The sequence below is a fragment of the Eutrigla gurnardus genome (assembly GCF_963514095.1).
Source record: "Eutrigla gurnardus genome assembly, chromosome: 3".
Classification (NCBI taxonomy): Eukaryota; Metazoa; Chordata; class Actinopteri; order Perciformes; family Triglidae; genus Eutrigla; species Eutrigla gurnardus.
Genome location: NC_139917.1, coordinates 16,030,451 through 16,052,890, shown reverse-complemented (window position 1 = coordinate 16,052,890; position 22,440 = coordinate 16,030,451). Strand labels below are relative to the sequence as shown.

Here is a 22,440-nt window from a genome sequence, read left to right as displayed (position 1 = left end):
GGACAGAAAGGAGTCCTTTGATGAAAAGAGCATTTATAAACTATATTGCATTCATAATAAAAAGTGAAGGCTCTGCGTTTTGTTCACTACAACTAATTCTGTCTTTAACCTTTTTCAGCAATATGATGCAGTCAAATCACATTTCTAATGGATTTTATTCCTTAGTATATAACTTGGTCGTGTTGCCAACTTTCACCTTATCGTCCCCTAGCTATTGAATTATGGCACACTTTCAGGGAAGTAACATTTCATATTTTCTATTGGCAAGATTTTCCGTCTGTCAAAGTCCAAAACTTGTGTGAGGTCATTCAGAAAAGAAGCAACATGTCCCCTAGGCAACTTTTATAGAACTTGTGACTGATACAACAGCTCAGTTTCTTTGTTTCACTTCCTGCATCGGATACGTCATTTTAAAAGCAATGACTGTCAGAGATCCATTACAGCAGATAGATACTTCTAATATTCAAAATGAACTCTCAAGAGCAGATTGCAGTCTAGTTTACTTCAATGTCGCTCATCAGCCGTTTTCATGGCAAACAACGGCAGTTTTATCCACATTAAGAGACAGCAACGTAGGTTGACACCCAGTTGGTGAGAGGCAAAGGACGTCATTCAACGCTTCCTGTTTAAATTGAGTTTGTGTAAAGTGCAAGAAATTCTGAAAAAGAGGATTCCACTTTCCCAATATCTCAATACTTAGATTTAAGTATTCTAAAAATCTGAAAACATCAGTCTAATGTGTATTCAGCTCATGTGTCTGTCACCAGTTAATTATATTCCTCATGTGTCCCCACAGCTTAGTGAACCACAGGTTAGCCCCCAAATCTGTCAGATATTGAATTTCTGGGGTTAACATCTTTCGGCACAACCCCCGATAGGCTTTGTCTACATTTTTTTTCAGATTGTATCCTTCGATTGTCTTCTCTCCGATGGGCTGCCACGGCTGCATGGCCGCCTCGTGAATACTCGCAGCCTCGACGGCGTGGCCTCCCTCGATGCAGATCTCCACCAATTCAGCGTTCCTCCTCTTGAGCTCTGCGACATCCTCCGCCATACGTTGTCTGCCATAAACCTCCACCTTCTCCCAAAAGCTCAGGTTAAAATGTTCATAAAGCTTTCTGTCAATGCCATTCCACTGCAGGGCCTTTACCCTAAGCTCAGGAGTCAGTCTAGATACAGTGGATTTCTTCCGGGAGTTGAGCTTGAAGAAGAGGAGGTCGTCCATCTCCCAACAGAGAGCGTCCTTAAGCAGGATCAGCGATTCCTCAAAGTGCTCCTTTAGCATGACTAAGTGAAACTGCTTGGCGATGAGCTTGATGCTCATCTCTACACGTGGGTCGTCTGGATCCAGACCGTTGTCCTGCCCAAAGTCAAAGAACAGCAGGTTCTTGAGATAGAATGAATTAAATCCATCCGAGCTGAAGTATTGTTTTGGATCCCGCAGGAACTTATCCAACTTATCCTCCCCTGGTATCCTCCAGGTCAGAGGAACGACATGACCAAAGTAATGAAAGGAGGACTCAAAGAGCTCTGCTGGATCTCGCAAAATTGTGATGTAGGAAGTATCTCGAGGCAGCACCATGGCCACCTCGGGTGCATTAAATCGCATGTGATTACACATGATGTTAAAACACACTCCAGATTTGTAGCCTCGGACGTAGGTGCGCTGAAACCGAGAGGGGTAGAAGAAGTCATTGCGGCTGTTGGGGAAGGCAAACTGCAGTTTGTGCTTCTCTCCAAAGCGGAACAGGATGTTGAGGAAGGTGCTGCTGGCAGTTTTATGGGTCTTCATGAACATGATGTCTACTTTAGGAACACACACGCCATCGTCTTGCTGCGAGCTGTTTGCGGTGGGCTGGCTGCTGCGCTGGCCTGCTGCGGGAGCACAGGAGCGAGGCACTGGGAGCCTACAACGTCACCATGAAACGAGTAACTGTCACCATCGTTTATCAAAGCACATTTCAACACGTCCAGTCAATGTGTCAAATAACGCAGCGTGGTCAGTGCTCCTCAACGTCCGACACAGAGGCTAGTTTAGTGTGACGCAATCGTCCGCCTCATTGGGGGCAGAGCAACTGATGTGGTATGAGGAGAATAAAGGGTGTGGGAAAAAGGAACATGGGACTTTTGTCCAGGAGACAGTTATCTGTGTCCTGGGTGTAATAAAAGTACAGTTGACATTTTGTCACAAGTCATTAGTCACGTGAGTCGTTTGCCACTCAGTGTCAAGTTAACATTAAACACACTTAGCATAACTAAGTGGTTTTGTTGACTAAACCTAACTCTTATTTGTTTCTTTATTCTGAAGAGTGGAATTAGCGTATACACGCTGTCACAACAAAGTGACGCAAGAGGAGGATGCGGAATATGTCAAATATTGACGTTGTCTGGTGTCAGCCATAGGTTTCTGTGAAGCTGCTTGGAAGTTCGTAGAGCGTCAGCGTTTGAAGCTCAGAGCCACTGACCAAACTGTGTTATTTGACGCATTGGTTTGAGAACATGATGCACATGTACAGTTATGCACTGTTAAGCCCAAAGCCATACAAAACAAGCATAGCACCACTAATATTAGTCTGGATATTGACCCGTAGCTCTTGTTTTGCACCATATCTACTGTCGCCTCAAACATAAACACATGCTGCCATTAAACTTAACTGAGCAGTTGACAGTTACATATTCAACTCTTTGCATTTACTGATAGGTGATTAGTTTATAATAGGTGGCAATTGATCATTAATTAGAAAAAAAGATATAATAAAATACTCAGTACAAGGATCTACCACTGGACTTTGATCCCATAATGTATCATTAATGACATTGTCGATGATTGGTGATACCATTACCAAAATGGTGAGGTTGAATTATGTTAACCCTTTTGCATGTTGGCGGCATCATGTGTTATATTTAAAACCAAAGCAACTAAAACATGAGTAGATAATGCTAAAATGCATCAACAGGAATCTGGGGCTACTGCATATTAAATTGATTTAAGGACTATTTCTATTTAAGAGAGGTCTGTCCTGAACGCTGGGTGATGTTGGTGAAAATTAAAGCATTTTACTAAGCAGTTAATGTAGACTGAGAGTCATCTATTTCAAACCTTAAGCAAATGCAATGAATTAAAATTAATATTCTACTTTTTTTTTATTTTTATAAAAAATGGAGGCACAGACACAAACACATCATTTCAATGAGACAGAATTCGTAAAATGTGTTAATTATTATCTATATTTAAAGACACCTTAAATGATCAATAATTAGGTTGTAAAATGCTGAAGGTGGATGATAACGTCTATAAATTAATTATAAAAGGTCAAAGAGGTTGAAGCTAATGTGAGAAACACAAATGTATTTTGTTGTTTATACCGTTGCAGCTATTCTGCAACGGCTAACCAGTAGATAATCTAATACCTTATTTTATGTGTGTCTTATCTTCCTCATGACTGTAAATATAAGTTTACAGTCATGTAAAAAAAAAAAAAAAAAAAAAAAAACAACAACCCTTATAGCACTCTGATCATAGCACTGTTGCTCTTGAGGTACTACTTTACTCAGATGAGGACCTAACACTTGTTCTATTTTTAGCTCTTACTTTATCTGCAATGATACGTTGTGGTTTCTTTGTTTCCTTCTTTTGACAAATGTACTTATTGTAAGTCGCTTTGGACAAAAGCGTCTGCTAAATGACCTAAATGTAAATGTAAATGTAATAAGTTTCTATGGGACTGTTATATCTTGTCTAAAAGTCTTACTCTGGTGGACTGAAGTTGATCTGTAATGTTGAAAAGGCGTAGAGCAGAGTTATGCTGACGAGGAGGCAACCCAGAGCGACACATTTGACCAGCATGAAACATGATGACAGGGAACTGAAAAAAGATGAGAAAGGAAGAAGAAATATAGAAAAAGAAATAAGATATTAGAATAAAGATCACCAATCACTAATCCACAGAAAGGTGGCAAAAACCAGAGAAATGTTACAAAGACAAAAAAAGTTGGCTGTGTAATTTATAAGACTTTAAATTCCTGTTTATTCGGTATTAATGCTCCTCTTTAATTGATTCAAATATGTATTATTCATTTAACAAAATGATAATCAGCAGACATCTTCATTTCTCTCTGAGAAATTACATGTGTTCTCTATTGAACAGACAAAAAGCCTCGTCAGTGTACTTCGAGCCCAAAAGACTACAAAACTGAAACCCCAAAAGTTTAAAGTATACATGCTAGAAACCCAGAGTATTTGGCTTCCAGGATTAGTTTCTTTTCTTTTCTTTAAAAGTCATGTTTGTTTCTATGATGTTGCTCTGCTCTTAAGAGTCACTGAAATGTGAAAGCTTTAATCATAAAGTAAAAAAATCCACTGTGTATATTGTGTTGTTAAATAAAGCTACACAGCTCATTGTATTAGCTATTTTTTCTTCAATTCATCCAAATATAATTAATAAATTATTATTATTAGTTTGGTTTCATTTTTTTTTATCATTGACTTGATTTGGAAGGCTCTTCCCAACCAGTAATCAGAGCTGTAATCAGGTTATATTACGTCCCAAAGAAAAGTAAAAGGATGTGCTTTGAAAATTTTAAGCAACATGACAAAACATCATATCAAATTCATAGAGGGAAAAGCGGACACTTACTATTTATGCAGCATGTCAGTCGCTGGAATCATACTTTCTCTCTGTTGTCCTGCCACGGCTGTTATTTCATATCTTATCTTTTTATGGCCTTGTAAAGCCTGGATGGTACTCTGAGCCCAAACTCTGTTATCTCCCCAGTGACCAAATGTGAGTAGATACAACCAGCTGTCCTGGGGTCAGCTTTTGTGTTGCAGGTGTGGAGGAGCAAAGAAGAGGAAGGACGGAGGCATCCCAGCTGTCACGCCTCACTGCAGTATCCTTTCCTCTCAGCAGAGGCCCTCAGCACCCTTTATTTCACCAAAGTGAGGAGACTCTCACTCAAATCAGAAATGCTCTTCATATTATACATTTGTTGTAGATTGTTAGGGTTCACCTGTTGCTAGAATCACACCACAATTATATACAGCTACATACAAGATATCAACTGTTTCTGCCTTTTCTTCTGTACTACTGGAAGTGAACTGGAACCAGTCCTGTTTCTCTATCTTATTTTTTTACCGGGCCTCAAGAATTGTTGCACAGATTACTAATGCCTGTTTGACCTGAAAATCTACATCCAGTGGAGCTTTCAGCCCTTCGCTCAGACAGTAATCAGCCCCATTCCTGACATGAGTGCACCAAAGCAGCATGCAGACTTCAGGTTACATCGATTATGAAAATAACATCATTTACAGCCATCATTACACGACAGTTCCTTTTTTAAACTTCGGTTTACGACACACAGCTGTCGGTTTTATTTTATGACACCGCAGATGTTAATATGATGCGCCCATTTTAATGAAGTGCTTTGAATAATTATAGCACTTCCAAATGATGTTCCTCTCAGGAATAAACTTCAGGGGGAAGAACACTTTCGATTTTTAATTTTTTCTTTGTCAACACAACAGAGAAGACGTTTCCCATCTAATACATGTCTGTGTGAGATGTGTGACAGTGGCCTCTTGTGACAGAATTGGGTAATAACAAGAGATGGTCACAAGGCCAAGGAGTAAATTAGGATCAATAAATGAAGCAGGAATTACGAGTTTGGGAATTAAAGCTTTAGAACAACAAAATCAGTGTGATGTTTGGTGGAAATGCACCACAAGACACAAGTGTCCTCATTACTGAGCATCATAATGTTGGGTTTGGGGATTTGTTTGAGTGACACTGGCAGTGCTATTATTTGTTCCCTCAAAGTTTGCTGCTCATTCGTTAGCTGTAAACGAGTGTGATGGTGGATCTGTAAATGTGAGCATATTCCTGAATAAAAAATAAAAATAAACAACCCTTCTGATCTCAACAACATACTGCTGGATAATTAAGTGTTTATTTCAGACAAACTTATCTCCAGCAGGCAGAAGCTGTTTTACAGCCACATTTTTTTTTCAAGAAAGGAACATGAAGACGGTGTTAATAGGTTTTATTTGATGTAAAATAAAGATGAACAACGTCTATCTGTGGTCATTTGAATTCCGAGCAGATGTCGACATGTATTTATTGTGTTTTATTGTTATTTCACTGTTGTTAGGGAAGTTATTTTAGGGACAATAAACATCACATATCAATGTTTTATCTGAAGCAAAATTAGAAATATGCATTTACTGCATTATACATTACTCAGCCTTATTTAATCTTGGTGATTTGTGTAACAAACTTTACTACTGCTTCATGTTTGAAATATTAAGTTCTGCAATTAAATCTGTTTGAGAATCATGTGCTACACAGTAGTGTGTGTGACGGCTAACTTGACAATATTATCCGTGGGCATCTCTAGCTTATAGGTTGATTTTAGAACAAAGAGGTGTTATGTGACCAAAAACTGAGTAGAAATTTGGTTACTCATGCCAATACAAATAAATCAAATGTATATTTATAATTATGTTTTGATACAGGAACCCAAGCTTCAGGATGAGGTTTAAATGCAGGAGCCACCTTAAGGTCCTTACCATTTCATCTATTAGGAAATGAACACAGTTATTTCCATCCAGTGAGCCTCTGACGGCTTTTACCTGCTTTGTAATTGATGACAACAACTCTTTAACAGCTGTAGCATCGCAGTGAAACGGACACTGATGCACATCGGGATTTGTTGTGTGTTGAATGCTATTTTTAAAGATGGCGGTTTGAACAAAAGACAGGTTCCATTTTGATTGCAAAATATACAAAGCGGCCTCCAGTATATTAGCTGTGTGTGTGTGTGTGTGTTTTTTTTTAAAATCTCCACAAAACAAATTCAAGTTTTCCAAAGAGATTTGCAGCATTAGTTTTATGGACACAGCGGCCCTGAGGGTCCAGCAGGCGAATATTTACCTCAGTATCTCATGCGCTCGGTGGCCTGCAAACCAGCGGAAGCAGGCGTTCACCAGCGTTCGCTGAGATAAGAGATAAGACAGAGGGAGGATAGGCGATAAACTCACCTCACTATATACCAGAAATGAAAAAAGACAGTCTCCTTCTAGCTAAACACCAACTTTGCATATGAATATTAAGAAGAATATGAGAAATCATACTTTGTGCTATTTATATCTTCTTTCAGACTAGTCTAGAAAACATCCAAAATACATGTTTAGGTGTTTATTTTTTTATACTTTGTCTACTTGAGTATGTTTATTTCTTCTAGATCCACCAAAAGTTAACATTAGATAATGCCTCATGTGCATTTAAACATACATTTTCAGAAAACATGTAATACAAAAAAAGATTTTTTTTCATTTTAAGTAATCAATGCAAGAAGTTTCATGGTGATATCTATTCATTTTTTTTATCCTAATCACCTGTAGTGTCTTCAAAATGTATGGGATTTGACAAATCACCCATTTTCTTAAAACAAGCTTTATTTCCCCGGACTCTGAACCAGAAATCTGCACTTCAGTATCAATTACATCCAGGCTTTTTACTGAGGGGTTTACATGTTATGCAAAGCCGATTTATAGAGCATTTTACTGCAAAATTGTCCTAAATATGCTGAAAATTAATTATTTTTTCGTGTCTGTTGACAGTATTTTCTGCTTCATGGAGTGATACAAAGAGATATCCATAATCCAAAACCTTTGAACTTTGCTTTATGAAACCTGGCTTTATCCAATGTTCGTGAATTTCAGAAAACTTACATACAAAAACTATTTTCCTTAATATAAGTAATAAAGCGTGAGGGAACATGAACATTATGGCCAGTACTGATTATCTCCTTGCCTCCTCTTCTCGTTTCTCATTAAGCAGATGGGTGAGGAACAATATTTATAGTTTAAAAAAGTGTTGTTTTTTTTGGAAACTGTTCTTTATGGAAATGGGAGGTTGGCATACGGAGAGAGAAGCACACAGGCTGTTTTTGGTTGAAGGTGCGGCATTCGTGATGACAGAATTTGAGCCAATGTTTTTCTCACCTTGGGAATGAAAGACTCCTCCAACTTTGCAGAGGATTTAGAAGTTAGACAAACACGTCCAAATACACACACACACACACACACACACACACACACACACACACACACACACACACACACACACGCACACACACTCACGCACACACAGACAAATAAAGTCTTCTGACTCACTTCCTTCTCCTCCTGTCTCTCCCTCAGTCAATTCTTCCTTAATTAGTTTACTTCTCTTGTTCTTCCCATCTCTCTCTGCTAGTTTCTCTCCATTCTCTTGCTGCTTGTCCTGCTTTCAAACCAATATTTTACTTTACAACAAATGGGAATTCACATATTTTCAGTGGAGGGAATTTGAGTGCCCGTTAGACTAAGAGTTGGAACAACTTGTGTGTGTCTAGATGTGTATGTGTGTGTGTGTGTGTGTGTGTGTGTGTGTGTGTGTGTGTTTTAAGCTGGAAAAAAAACTTTGTTTTCTATATCCCAATGTGTTATTTGTCTGGGAAGTTAGCATCAGAGATTTATCTGAACGTGAACCTCCCATTTATGATGCTGTCTTATTTAGGGCTACGTCCAGCTGTGTCCAAAAAGAGGCCTCCATCATTTATAGATAGATCATAGTATAGATAATCATCAACATCTACATCATCACTGACTTGATTTTGGAGGATCTGAACTATTCATAGCATCCCAACAGGTAATCAGAGCGTGAATCAGGTTATAGGCCACACACACACACACACACACACACACACACACACACACACACACACACACACAGTATGCCTCAACACAGTGCATGCAGGTTAACAGCTGCTGAACACAGGCCTGTTAAATATTTCAGCGGGTACAGACATTCTCTCGCCTCCCCCGCCGGCATACTGGGAGGTGTTTTGCCCCAAAAGCCTGTCCATGACTTATTAATGCCACAGACAAGGATGTCTAATGATGAATGATGGAAGGAAATAATAGGAATGTGTGCTCGTATGAAGGAGAGACTTGCAAATTAGTGAGTTATGTGTGCATTTGTGTGTGCTCATTAAGAGAGTTTATTTATTAATTTTAAGTTTTCTATTAGTTGACTCAAGTTTCTCAAGTTAAACCGCAATGAACTCAGGATTTGACTCACTCTCCTGTGTCATTTGCTTCATTTCCCATTTGTGTTAAATCAAGTTCTATTTCAACAGAAGTTTGGAGGAATATTTTTTTTTCTTAATACAGCGTTTTGCATACACTGTAGGAAAAAAAAAAAAAACGGAGCCGAGAGAGGGAGGCAATATTCGGAGAAAAAAAGTTTACTTAACTTTATTAAGTTGCAAATTTTCTAGTTTTAAAGTCGCAAATTAGCTTTTTTATTACAATGCTAACAACCGGCATTTATGCTAGCTAAAATCCCACGGATGTCGCATTTATTTTTCTATTTAATACATCACAGCACGTGACAATGCTTTGCTAAGGTCCTTAGGGTGATGGCTGTTGATGGTTATTGTTGGTTAATTTTATATGGGCCAAATTTTCATCTTATGGGTGGTTATAGTTCGGGCAGTTGGAGTAAATGCTAGTAGTAGCTTTCAATTGTTGTCATAGCAAAGGCAAACATCCGGTGTTAACCTGCCTGTATGTGTCACCCTGAGAGGTTGTCTCTCTGGAACTACTGTTTTTTGTCTTGTAACTTTATTTTCCAGTAGGAGCATCATGAGTGTAGGGGCCCGGCGTAATGTGGCTAGCTGTTTGGAGGCCATGATGAAAAGCACACTTTAATAACATTGTTTATAAGCTATTTATTTAGGCTGCTGACTAAAATTACCATTTAATACTATTCAAGGAAGCAGTGGATTTTGGTAGTTTTTCTGTTTATTTTTTAATTTTGTTTTGAAATATCGTTTTTAGATAGTGACAGTTGTGATACATTAAACACGGGAGGAAGAGGGACTCGAACCAGGTATGTTGCAGTTACGCGGTCTTAAATTTTTGATAATTTACGACTAGTCAGAGGCCCTTTGTGTTGTTTTGCATCGGTGAAGGAGTATGGCCCCCCTCCACACTTTCAAGGGCTATGGGGTGTATAGTTTATGACCAGAAGTGTGAAAGAATAAAGTTTGTGTCTCGTCAGCAGTATTCTTGTCACTCTGGTGAGGGTCAGGGCAGCTGTTAAGACACTTAAGCTGGCAATAAAACACGCTGAATGGAGTTTTGGACAGAGGAGTGGCTGCAGGAGATGGGTAGTTATTACAGTGCCAGATCTGGGGGGGGGGTTGATGTGCTCTTGCTCTGTATGAATCGCTAATCATGTTTTAAAATGGATTTTCGTGAAATACAATACATTTGTGTCTTCAGATGTTAATGGTGGTGCAGTGCAGTTGATGTGTGCAGGACCTTCTTGTTTGTTTCTTACGCTCTCCTCCTCTTTTCCCTCCTTACCCCATCTTCCTTTTTTATGTCCTATTTCCTCTCATCTTTCTCCAACAGCATTACTTCTTTACTCTTCTAATCCTCCCCTATCCTTCTGGTCGCTCTTCTTCTTTTGCACCTCTTTTACTTAAGTTTCCCTTGTTGCTCCTCACTCCTACTTCCTCTGATACACACTCCATCTATTTCCCTCCTCCTCCTCTCATTCTTGCACTTCCAGCTCCTTGCTGTAGCTCAGTGTCTTTGTATCCAGCAAACTGGCAACATCTCGGTTTTGTTTGGACCTTTACCCTTAATGCTCTCTAATGTGAAAATAGATCCTGAGTGTAGAAAAACAGGAGCCCCGTCTCAATAGCCCTGCCAGCTTTTCTTCGACTCGACTAGAAATCCAACCTGGACGCTTGTGTGCGTCCGTGTCTGGCATTGAAATAAGGTGCATTGTAAAAAGAGCTCTCTTTAACCCATTCATTTAAATGGAGCTAATTGGAGGAGCTGTCTAGAGAGAAGGCCCCTTACTGGGCCATACCTGTGTGTGTGTGTGTGTGTGTGTGTGTGTGGCAGGTTTTTCATAAGATAAATGAATGCTGCTTAACAGTGCAGTAAATACAGAGGCCTCACAAGGATATTGCCGCTCTCATTAGTATATGTGCAACTCTCTCTCTGTTACACGCACACACATACATTTTACAGAATGTATATGCAACTGTAGCCTACTGTACAGAGGAAATAATGATTTATCTAAGTATCTCAGTGCTTTCTTCATTTCACAAGTTGAACATACTTTGCATTTTTGTTCATTTCCCCCATTGCAAATGCTTTTTATTATTCCCCCCTTTATTTAATAATATCTTAGTTTTTTTTATCTCCGTCAGTGTCTTCTGTTGAGTCTGTTCAGGCAGAATATCAACATTTATCTCATCATGATATATAGTATATCATGATCATCCATCACTGTAGTTGGTGCTGGTAGTGAATTGTGACTGTAGACTACAAGCATGTTATAATAATAACAGAAGTAAAGTGAAGTGATAAAATAATATCGAGCGTTATTGATTATGAGAACTTTGGTGTTCATAAAGTAAGCAAAATATGCGCGATGGCACAAACCTGGAAACGAAGGGATTAATCAGTCAGGTACGGTAAGTGCTTGCATTCATTTCAGTCGGCCTCTTCAAAAGCTGACATGGTTGACAAATGATTGGGTGGAAATAAACAGCAGCATCAAGATAAGACAAATCTCCAAAGACGGGGAGAGTGAACGTGAAAAAAAAAGGGTAAAAATTTGACTTTATCTTTCAATCAAAGTGGCAGGCGGTTTGGTTTTTTTTAACGCAGAGAACCATTTCAACTCAATTTAGTTTCCCATTAAAAATGTAATTGCACCACCAGACGAGAGAGTGATTCAATCAAAACTCGAAAATCAAAAGTAAAATGATATGAAAGAAATTACAGCCTGTTCTTAGCAAAGGATTATGGAGAGAGGCTGCTGTTTTTATGCTCATATAATTTCCATGCCAATCCAGGTGCCCTAACTCTGTCTCTCGAAGCTAATTGGTTTTCTCTTTCTTGAACCAATTATTATTCTCATCATCATGTATCAGCAGACACGTGACAGACATGAGCGCAAAATAGATTGAACAGAAAGAAATAGCTTTTGTTCCCTTTGCAAGGGTTTGCGAAGCACAGCAGTCGTTTCCTTGAGCTTGTTAAAAGTTACAGAGCGTGCTTCCTCTCAGCATGTTCACACCTGGGAAGTGCAATTGCTGCTGATGGCAGCTCGGTACAATCGTTGTTCAGGGAGAAAGTTATCCAATTTAAGGTGGAATCTGTGATATCCATTTGCACACAGTGGCTGTAATTTATCAGTGGAGGAGTTAAAGTGTTGCTGATCAGTGTCAGTCACTCCTGTATACGTGGCTGCTGAGATTTCAAGTTGTCCAGAAAATCTATCCAAAGTGAACTAATGGCGGGGTCTCCACCTCGGCAAGTTTACCCAAAACCTGAGTAAACATGCTTGCAGCATTTGGAAGGTGGATGAGAATGTAGACCTTGAAAAATACACATTACATGAGAAATAATTCCTCTCTGTTTTGTTTTATTTATTTGTTGTTACATATACATTCAAATAAGAACCTTCTCCTATAGAAAATGAAATGTCAAAAAATTGTTACAGTCAAATATGCCATTAGGATGTACATTTTTCTCGATACTGATGTTTCTATAATGTGAGCGTGAATGGTTGTCTGTCTCTACAAAACAAAACAACTATTAATATTGTCACTTCATCAATCATCTTTTTTGTTTTGGATAAGGAGATACAACTTAAGAAGCTATTGTGCAGCAAATTCATTTCTTTTTAAATCCAGGAACATCTTTGAGGATGTGAAATACCTTCAAAACTGCAGGGGAAATATTCTTATCTTTGTCACTGTTGAATGTAATAACAATATGTTCTTGAGAGGTACAAAAGGGGGCTACTTACAATGTACAGAATTGTATAAGTATTAGCTAGCTGGCTAATTAGCTCCAGGAAGATCATGCGGATGAATGTTATGCTTTTCTTGGAAAGAGAAAACGAATATATGACTTACATCAGTGAAACATGAATGTGAGACATGCTTAGTTCACTTGCAGTTTGGCATTAACCTCACATGAGTTTGGTATACTTTTCAGGGTAATTTCAATTGCACTTTAGTGGCATATTATATTATTATAATATATATTTATGCATAACCGGTAGGCCTGCCCTCTCCCAGGACTGGTAAGGCACTGAAGACAGTTTCTTTCTGTAACCTCTGACCTGGGCATCAAACATACTCCCCAAAATCTACATGGAAGACCATCTTAGCCTAATAAGGGCAAATTAAGCTTAGCTTGGATCACTTGCTGCCGTTGTGTCACTTATTTCAGGCTAAAAATGTCTGCCTCTCTGACAGCCAGCTATCAACAGATGTGTAAATGCAGTAGGTGGTGAAGGACTGGAGGTACTCCAAGATGAACCGCTTACCGAGCCACACCTGGAGGTTGGTTATGAAGGGCGGCCTTGGGACCATGGCCCTCTCACATGTCAAACTATATCCCTAAATGGATTAAATCACACAGTGATCCAGCTCTGACATCATAGACACACAAAGCGCAAGTTATACATCTGAATGAACAGAAAATAATTTTACCTTTTTATTGGCCTATCCCAGGAGAGGGGCTCTCACCTTCTAGAAGACTAAGCAGATAACCAAGCAAGACTGGACTTTGGTTGGAATGTAGAAAATTCCATTCAGATTTGGGGTTTTTACAATAATACCAAGATTAAAAAATGCTAAATTGAGAAATACAATAAGAGTAAAATAAACAATAAAAAAAATAGAGTCAGAACCCAAAAAGGCTAAAAAGACCCATAAGCAAAAAGTTCTGAAAAAGTCCCTGATCCTTTGCTCTTCCAGTATTTAATTAGATTAGCCAATTAAATAATTAATTTTCATCCAATTGAATAAATAACTAACTCTATAGAGAAGTAAATTGAAAGGTTGTTTTGGATGGGGCGTGTCTCAGACATTTTAGGTCTAAACAGTATTCAAATTTAGTTTTTTAGTTCCATCTACTACATAAGAAAAAATAAGAAACACACACACACACACAGACAGACAGACACACACACACACACACACACACACACACACACACACACACACACACACACACACACACACAGACAGACACACACACACACACACACACACACACACACACACAAACAAAAACAAAAGTATATTATACGGTTAAGGGTGGAGGATGAATTAAGGAGTCTGACTGCCTGAGGAAAGAAGCTGCTCTGAAGTCTGGTGGTTCGGCAGCTGCTGTATCTCTTGCCAGACAGTAGCAGGGTGAACAGGCTGTGGCTGGGTGGGTTTTGTTTTTTAATATCCTTTGGACTCTCCTCGGGCACGGCTTGTCATCAATGTCACTGATGCTTGGTAGATGGGTACCGACGATATTCTGGGCAGTTTTTTATCACCAGCCACCTTGATGCCAGCTTTCAGTCTTGCACTGGAGATGCTGTATGGTTCCTTGTCTCTGAAATATATGATGTCACTCTTGATGTCTTTTTTCTCAAGGTTGATGTGGTTCTACTGGGTGGCAGCATCCCTGAACAGTCTGTGGATTCAAAACAGTCCTGTAGAGCAGCAGCTGCATCTGTCCACACTTTGACTGTTGGTTTGACCCACTTACTCTGCTGTGTAAGTAGGCCGCAGTAACAGGGAAATGGGGTTTTGTTGTCCAAAGCGGGGGCCGGAAGGGCTTTGTAGCTCCTAGGAATATTTGTGTAAACATGTTTCAGTGTAATATTTCCTCTGCTGGAGATGAGGCCTTGCTGGTGGAACTTCACTGAAATAGATGTATTTCATTAAAATAACCAGTTATAATTAAAACTTCATCCTGTGGTTTGGTCATGTGTCTGCTGTTGACCTCATATGGTTCCTCTGGTAAAGTTTTTGAATTTACATTTACAACAACAACACTGATGAATTCTGTGGGCAGATCATATGGTATCTTAACATTAAAAATTGGGATAAGGGAAACATTGTCCACCTTTTCTTTAGGGTACTCTATCAAACTATCTCTATCTAGAGGTGATGGAGGACATGCATCTGCGAGTGTTGTAGTTCCCAGCCAGCCCTAGATATTACTAGAGCTCTATTTTACTGACAGCACTATTAACCTCTAACACCAACATCTTCCCAGCTCGGAGTGTGATTCGAATTGTGATCTTCTAGTCTGCCACAAACAACCCATCGTGGTCCCTGTGTGTGCATGTGGGTTGATCGTAACAACACGAGACAACTTGTAGTGCGCTCAGGGCTCAGAAGGTGGAAAGCGGGATGGGGAAAACATTTCTTGAACCTTACTTTGATGTGATGTGTCTGAGGAAACAGGGAATTATTGTTCAGGGAACGCAGCCAGACGCACTCATGCTGCGTTCATTACAGTTCAGTGTTGCTACGTCGCAAACGGAGAACGGAAATGGAGATTCAGTGACCAACTAATCGCTGTGGTGTCGAGTTATGTAACAGCTGCATTGGCTGCGAGTCGGAGCGAGTGGTCTTGGTGATTCGATCCCCGACTCCTCCAGTCCACTTGTCGAAGTGTCCTTGCGGAAACAAATCGTCCCGTTCTTGCTCATTGAGAGACGCCGCAGAGCCAACGTGTTACACAAATGGAAGTCTGATCCAGAGCACGGTCATTCACTAATACGTTTCTTTTCACACACAAAACGGTGAAATAAAACATACTGTGAGGAAGACATTTTAATGTAATGATGTCATCTTTCAGGATTTCTTAGTGGTGATGTTGACCTTCAAAACACACGAAGTGCAAACCTCTTGCTTCTTTAATAATACCAAGGGAGGTGTGATAGACTGTTAAAAGTGTAGACCAGTAAGTGAGAGGCAGGAATACCGTATATTGGGTATAAGTATATAGAAAAGTAATGTTCTTCAGATTTTATTATGAGAAAGCTGAGGAGAAGAAATAGGAGGAAAAAGGAGGAAAGGAAGGATGCAAAGATTGCACTAGAGAAGCCGTTAAATGTCTACATCTGCCCATCACTCATTCCCTGCGGTGTGTGTGTGTGTGTGTGTGTGTGTTTGTGTGTGTCTTGTCCATTAGTCACTGAGAGCTTCCTTAACGAGGTGCTCTTAATTGCTGAAGTCGGCTGGGAGTTACTCTCCCCTCTCCATCTCTTCCCCACTTCCCCTGCTCCGTCGCTTCTCTTCCATTTTTCCTTTCTTTTGTTGATCTGTAACGCTCCTCTTTTGTTGCTCTGCCTCTTTGTCGTTTATATTTGTCTCATATTCTGTTCATTTTCAGCCTTCCCCTTTCTCTTTAGCTTCATGGTGTCTTGACGTTGGTCTCCCCCCTGTGGATATTGTGTCTCAGGAGTGGAGAATAAACAGTGAAATCAGTGTTGGGCAGTAAAGCATTACTTAATGATGCACTAATGTGATACGTTTTTCAGAAGTTTTTAGATTATAGATTGTTATTTTCAGTAAACTCATTACAGTTACTAATCACAGTAACGCAAGTCTTTATGGTTTCTTTTTTCAAGTGACCGGCCCAACATGCAAACGCCAAAGGTCAGTGACTTTTTGTCTGCCATGATAGCAGCTTGTGTGTGTGTGTGTGTGTGTGTGTGTGTGGTGGGGGGGGGGGGGGGGGGGGGGGGCTGTGTGTGTGTTAGGTGTAGAAAAGTATATGTATGTCTTGGTGGGTTAGATGGCTACAATAAGAGAGAGAGGTTGCCTCTGTGTTGTGCTACAAGGGACCTTTAGAGAGAAAGGTTTGAATATTTTCTCTCACCACTCCTGTCTTCTCTCCTCTCCTGCAGAAATAAACAGGGCTAAGCAATCATGCGTCAATTCTACATTCCCCCTGCAATATTTGACAAACTTGGGAGTGAATGAATGGTGAAATATGGCATAAAAAGAGCAATTAACATGCCTACATGTTGGCATATTATATATAACTATTGATATTGTAGTGTCTACGGCTAAACTAAAACAGATCACAGATGATTTGTGTCACAATGAAAAAGGATGAATTTAGTTAAATGCGACCAGGTACTTTTCGGTGTAAACCCAGGATAAACTTGAACCAGAGACTGAGTATACAAAAATATTGTTTTATTTTGCCTGCATAGACTCGGTGAACAGCAAGACCATAGACTAACATAAACTGAGTATACTTACAAATGAAAACAAATCAAGAAAATAAAACAAACGAAAAGTAACCAAGGTGGGGTGTAAACTGCACGCCGAGGGGGGTTAGTATAGAGTGTTGCCTAAATAAGGGATGTTGTCACCACTGCACACCAAATCAACTAGTCTAGAGCTACCCCAATTTACTCATTCCCAGCATGCTAATGGGACTTAACCACTACAACCACAAAAAACACCCACACAAGATGGCTACTCTATCTGTACTTCCCTCCTCAACATGGCCGAAAACCCCACAATGAAAATAACTAATGGCCCCAGCTAAGAAGTAAACTAAACATCTGAAAACATGGGAAAAACAGTGGTTTGCTGCTTCAGGTGACTGGCTTCTTGGCTGATATAAAACAACCACTTCAAACAATTTGAATTCCCATCGAACATGCAGAATCACAGGCACTTCAGCTGCTCTCACTCAGGTGAATCAATTGAAATGAAGGGCCCAGGTGAGCTATCCGCCCCCTTTTGTAGACTTTGGCCCTCTACCTGGGTCCTAGTGCCCGACTCCTCTCTACCTCCCTGCCACATAAAGACAAAAAGCTCAATAATTATTTTGACAAATGTTTTAATTAAACCCATTTTGATTACTTCAATCAGGTGTGTTTATTGCAAAGTTTTGTGAGCATTTATTTTACACCTTTCTCACATCACAAGACAAACAACAATCGCAAAATATGCTATTAATTACGATACTGACAGAAGCTTCAAGACCACAGGGGCTGGGTATCAAACCTAAATACTTGTTGATGTCCATTTCATGGAGTATCAAAAACTATATCCAGGATTTAAAATTGGCATGGTATGCTTGATACATTTTTTTAAGATTCTCATTTACCTTGATCAGATATTTTCAAACAAAAGTTCCATTTGTTTTCCTCCATGACCTTCCTTTAAAATTGACCTGCAGACCTGCATATACTCTTCCCTTATATAAACCTCACGCTGCCATGCCATCTGCCATCTGCCATCAAAACACTGGAGAATGCCACCAACTTGTATGATAAACACGTCAATTTAATTACAGCAGGCGTGGCATCTGCGGTTACAAAGGCTCTCTGCCATGTTTTGATAACTTCACCCCAGTCAGCACAGAATTGGACTGGCACTGACAGTCAAAACCGACAGTGAACGATACTGTTTCTCCTTGACAATACTGACTCATTTTAGGTTTCTTCTGCCATTATTGCTGGTTTCTTCCTCCAAGCAGCTTCACAGACTCTGCTTACTTCAGATTAGTTGCCATCGCTGACACCATACTTCCCACCTCAAGGCTGCACATTTTACAGTTTAATCTATATAAAAGTATGCATGAAACAACTTTGACATTTTTTGGATCCTCCAATTCCGAGGACTGATTTCTTTTACACAGTATTGGGTTTACCGTCACCTGGAAACACAATCATCTTCAACTCATCTCTTGTATAAATTGCTTTGGTGAAGGGCTCTTTGCCCTGACAGACACATTTTTTTTTTTGAATAAGCGTTTTATTCTCCCCTTGAGGCTCCTTACTTACTTCAAGGAAATGTTGGTGACCTGTAACTTGACTTTTTACTTTCAATCAAATGCAGTACTCCATTTCTTCCATATCCATCCCTCTCTGTGTCTTGCTCCTTGATGGAGTATACATCTTGAACCAGCATTACTCTACGTTTTTAATCTTAATAAATGATATAGCTCTGGTAACTATAGGTCCCCATTGACTGTACAGCTTTCCGTTTCTAGACTTAAGACAGAGCCAAAATTCAAATCACTCTAGTTCCTGCAGCAAATACATGTTGCTCAGTGCAGTTGTTTTTGAAAAATAATTAAAATCGTTCCTTCCATTTGTCAGAAGCAGAAATGGAGTGGGAATTCAAATGTGGGTGAATCGTGATGTGCAGTTAGAATCTTTTATGAGGGGAAAATCCTCCAATAGAAGACAAAGCAAATAAAAAAAAGTTAAATGTGCTGCTTTTGCTTCTACACAATGTTCTCATGACTGACTGGCCTGACATAGATACAATAGGGAGTGGTGGGAAAACTATAAAAATAATGCTGATAAACAACACTAAATTTAGCACCGTGATTGTGATTGTACCCTGAGAATACTCTTTCTTTAATATGCATAGTTCCATATGGCAAGAGAATATTGGAGTGGGTAGTGTACAGAGAAGATGAGTCTTTGCAGCATAAATAAAAAGACATGGGAAAATAACATCATTATCATTATGACTTTATCTCTAGTTCACCATCTTCATATTGTCATTCCTCCCTTTAATGTTTTGTTGTCACATTTCCATTTTCTGTAGTACGCATTCAACATAAACTCAGACTTATTTAATATCCTTTCCCCTTCTGTATGCACATGCTCCTTTGTTGATGCTTATTATTAACCCTGATCACTTGGTCAGCTGTAAAACGGGAATAGAATAGAACCGTAAAAATAACTGTACTAATATAAGAACAATATTGTAATTTTATATAAATATATATAAAAATGTACTATTTTTTAAAATGGAACGGTTGTCTATTTGAACTGTCCGTGCACGTCAATGAAAGAGACAGACACCAGACCATTTATAACCAGCACAGAGTTCATTTACAGTTAATTTAGCTTTGTTGGTAAAGTGGATGATGTGAAGAACCCGTGGAGGTTTTCATTAGCCAGCAGCGTTTTATAAAGCATGCCCAAGGGGAATGTCTCAAATGAAGACCGGAGTGGGAGCAGAACAAATATTTGAGTGCCATATTCATGATTGCTTTATACTGAGAAAATAAATACAAAAAGAAAAAAAATTGCAAGTTTCTCTTCGCTATGTAAGCTATTTGATATGAAGGGTGAGGTTTCCTGAAATTATACAATAATGGACAAGGCCATGAAATTTCCTCAACTTCATTTGGCTAATTATTTCTGATATGCCCTTCATTAAGTTTTACGGTCTCAGTGAATTGTAAATAGTGTTGCTGAGATTACTCATAGTGAAATGCATATATACTGTTTGTGAGCTTCAGTTTAGGACAGTAATACATTGTGTGGCCTAATAAACATGTCTGAGAGGTCCTGATACACACAAACGATGATTTTCCCCTCATCTCAGGAGGGCTCAAACTATTTTAACTGAGATCCACTTAAAAGTTAGTCATTAAATTGAGATTGAAACACTGGGTTCATTTAAATGTAATTAATTTAATTCCAGTTCAGTTTTTGTCCTTTTTGAACCCCGACTCAAAGGAGCATCTTGTGGAATCTGAAAATGCCTTAACACACACACACACACACACACACACACACACACACACACACGCGCGCTCCCCAATCTATCTCTGTCTCTTAATTGTTTTTCATCCCCCCTGTACTCTCTCTTCTTCCAATCACTCTCCCAGGCTCTGCAACACTACATCTACTTTAGACAATTAGTGCTGACTGCATGCTGTAAAGAGTGGCCCAGTAAAACATGCACACACACAGGCAGACGTGCACACACACACACACACACACACACACACACACACACACACACACACACACACACACACACACACACACATGCTGTGGGTGTTGGTGGGGTGCAGTGGGAGGACAACACACATCAGCTACCCCCGCCTTCCCCGAGAGGCCCAGTAAACTGTTCCCCTCCCGTACACTGTACGTAGATAATTGCCACAGAGCCCAGTCATCTACAATCTACTATAATGAACTCCCACCCCCCATCGCTTTCCCCTCTCCCCCTTCCCTCACCATCCATCTTTTCCTTTTTACCCTTTAGTTCAATCTCTCATCTGTCTCTTTGCCCATTTTCTTTAACATGATCTCACTCCTTCCCCTTCATCTCACTTGTCTTCTCTGCAGACTCCCTCACTTCTCACCTCCCTTTTCCCCTTCTCCTCTCAGCTGCTCCTTCTTGCCATCCTTTCTTCTCAATGCCTTTCTTTGCTTCTACTCAGTTCAACACTGCCCTTGTTCCTTTTTGCTAGCATCTCTCACATTTGCAGGCCATTATTGAGACACTAATGGTATCTGATTACATTGATTGCTTGACACTATATTTATACCTCTTTATGGGCCTGTCTATGTCTAATTTAGGCAATCCACCAATCAACAATGAGCGGTTTATGGAGTTTATGCCCCAATAAACCCAACATGGGACCACAGATTGTTCTGTGTTCTTCTCATTAACACTTGATCCATTCAACCTGTCAAACAGTTGAGAAATTATACGTTTCCAAGGCATTTTATGACCTTGTACTAAAACACATGACAATCGACATTGTTTTGTCTTTCATAGCAGGGACTTCAGTATTTTGTTGTTTCCTTACACAAAACCACCTGAGAAGCCGTCATTGGAACCTGTTTGAAAAAGGCCAGGCACAGTTCGAAAAAAAGTACTTGGCAGTTGATTGGATGAATCATCTGTCAATCAAACTCTTGCCAAAGCAAGGGAGAAGAGCTTTAAATGGCAGTCCGTAATATTTGAGATACGTTGCTTCTGTTGGCCTCTTTGGCGGTAGATATAACTGCAGGCGAGCCTCTGGGACCTCTCTGTCTCTCATCTGTGTGATGCCTTCAAATGCTCCACACTGAAAGGAGGACCGTCGTTTTCCCTCGTTCTCGTCTTTGTTTCTTGATTACTTGACATTCTTCACTACGATTTAGTTTTTTGTTTCTTTTTCTTGGGACTGGAAGTTGAATGGTCTTCTTTCTCTGCCTGTTGATCCTCCATTGTGAGTCAGCAGTAATGAAATGTACCTGCTGCTCCTTTCAAACACTTTAGACCAGAGGGAGCCTGATTCAGCAGTTGAAAGTTACCGATTTCCAATTACAATGAAACGCAGCACGCTTCTCCAGCTGGGCAGACCAACCGCTTCTGACTGACATAAAAAGAGTCATTCATTTTGAATGTTGCGCGGGAATGTCACCGGACACGGAGATCCTATTTCTGGGCAAAGCAGTAAGTACAAGCACTTTCATTTGTGGGTCAAATGATAATTCACCATTGTTCTAACTCACTCTTTGATAGATGGTCACTTAAAAGACAATTCAAGAGATGAAAATGTTACGGACTGACACTAAACATCTTTTCCATTCAGAAAAGCTGCCAGGGCCGTTCTTTTGCTCTTCTTTCAGTCAGATATACTCTCCAGTTCTGATATAGTGGATGCTAATCCACTTACTGTGTGGTGGAAGGTTGAGTGAAATGACAATCAATAGATGATTAGTTTGCTAATTAGCTTTGTAAATTACCAAAGAGATGCAAAAGGTGGTTAAGTGCCACTCACAGTGGAGTGGTTTG

The 22,440-nt window shown here is 39.7% G+C and overlaps 1 pseudogene across 1 annotated transcript in view; it reads right to left on the bottom strand.

The window, feature by feature from the left end:
- Positions 1-760: 760 nt before the first annotated feature.
- The window catches only part of LOC311011538 (galactosylceramide sulfotransferase pseudogene), a 39,210-nt pseudogene continuing 17,530 nt past the window's right edge, over positions 761-22,440 (bottom strand). Inside the window, exon 2 of the transcript in view lies at positions 761-1,875. The product of the transcript in view is annotated as a galactosylceramide sulfotransferase pseudogene (transcript). The remainder of the gene's footprint in view (positions 1,876-22,440) is intronic.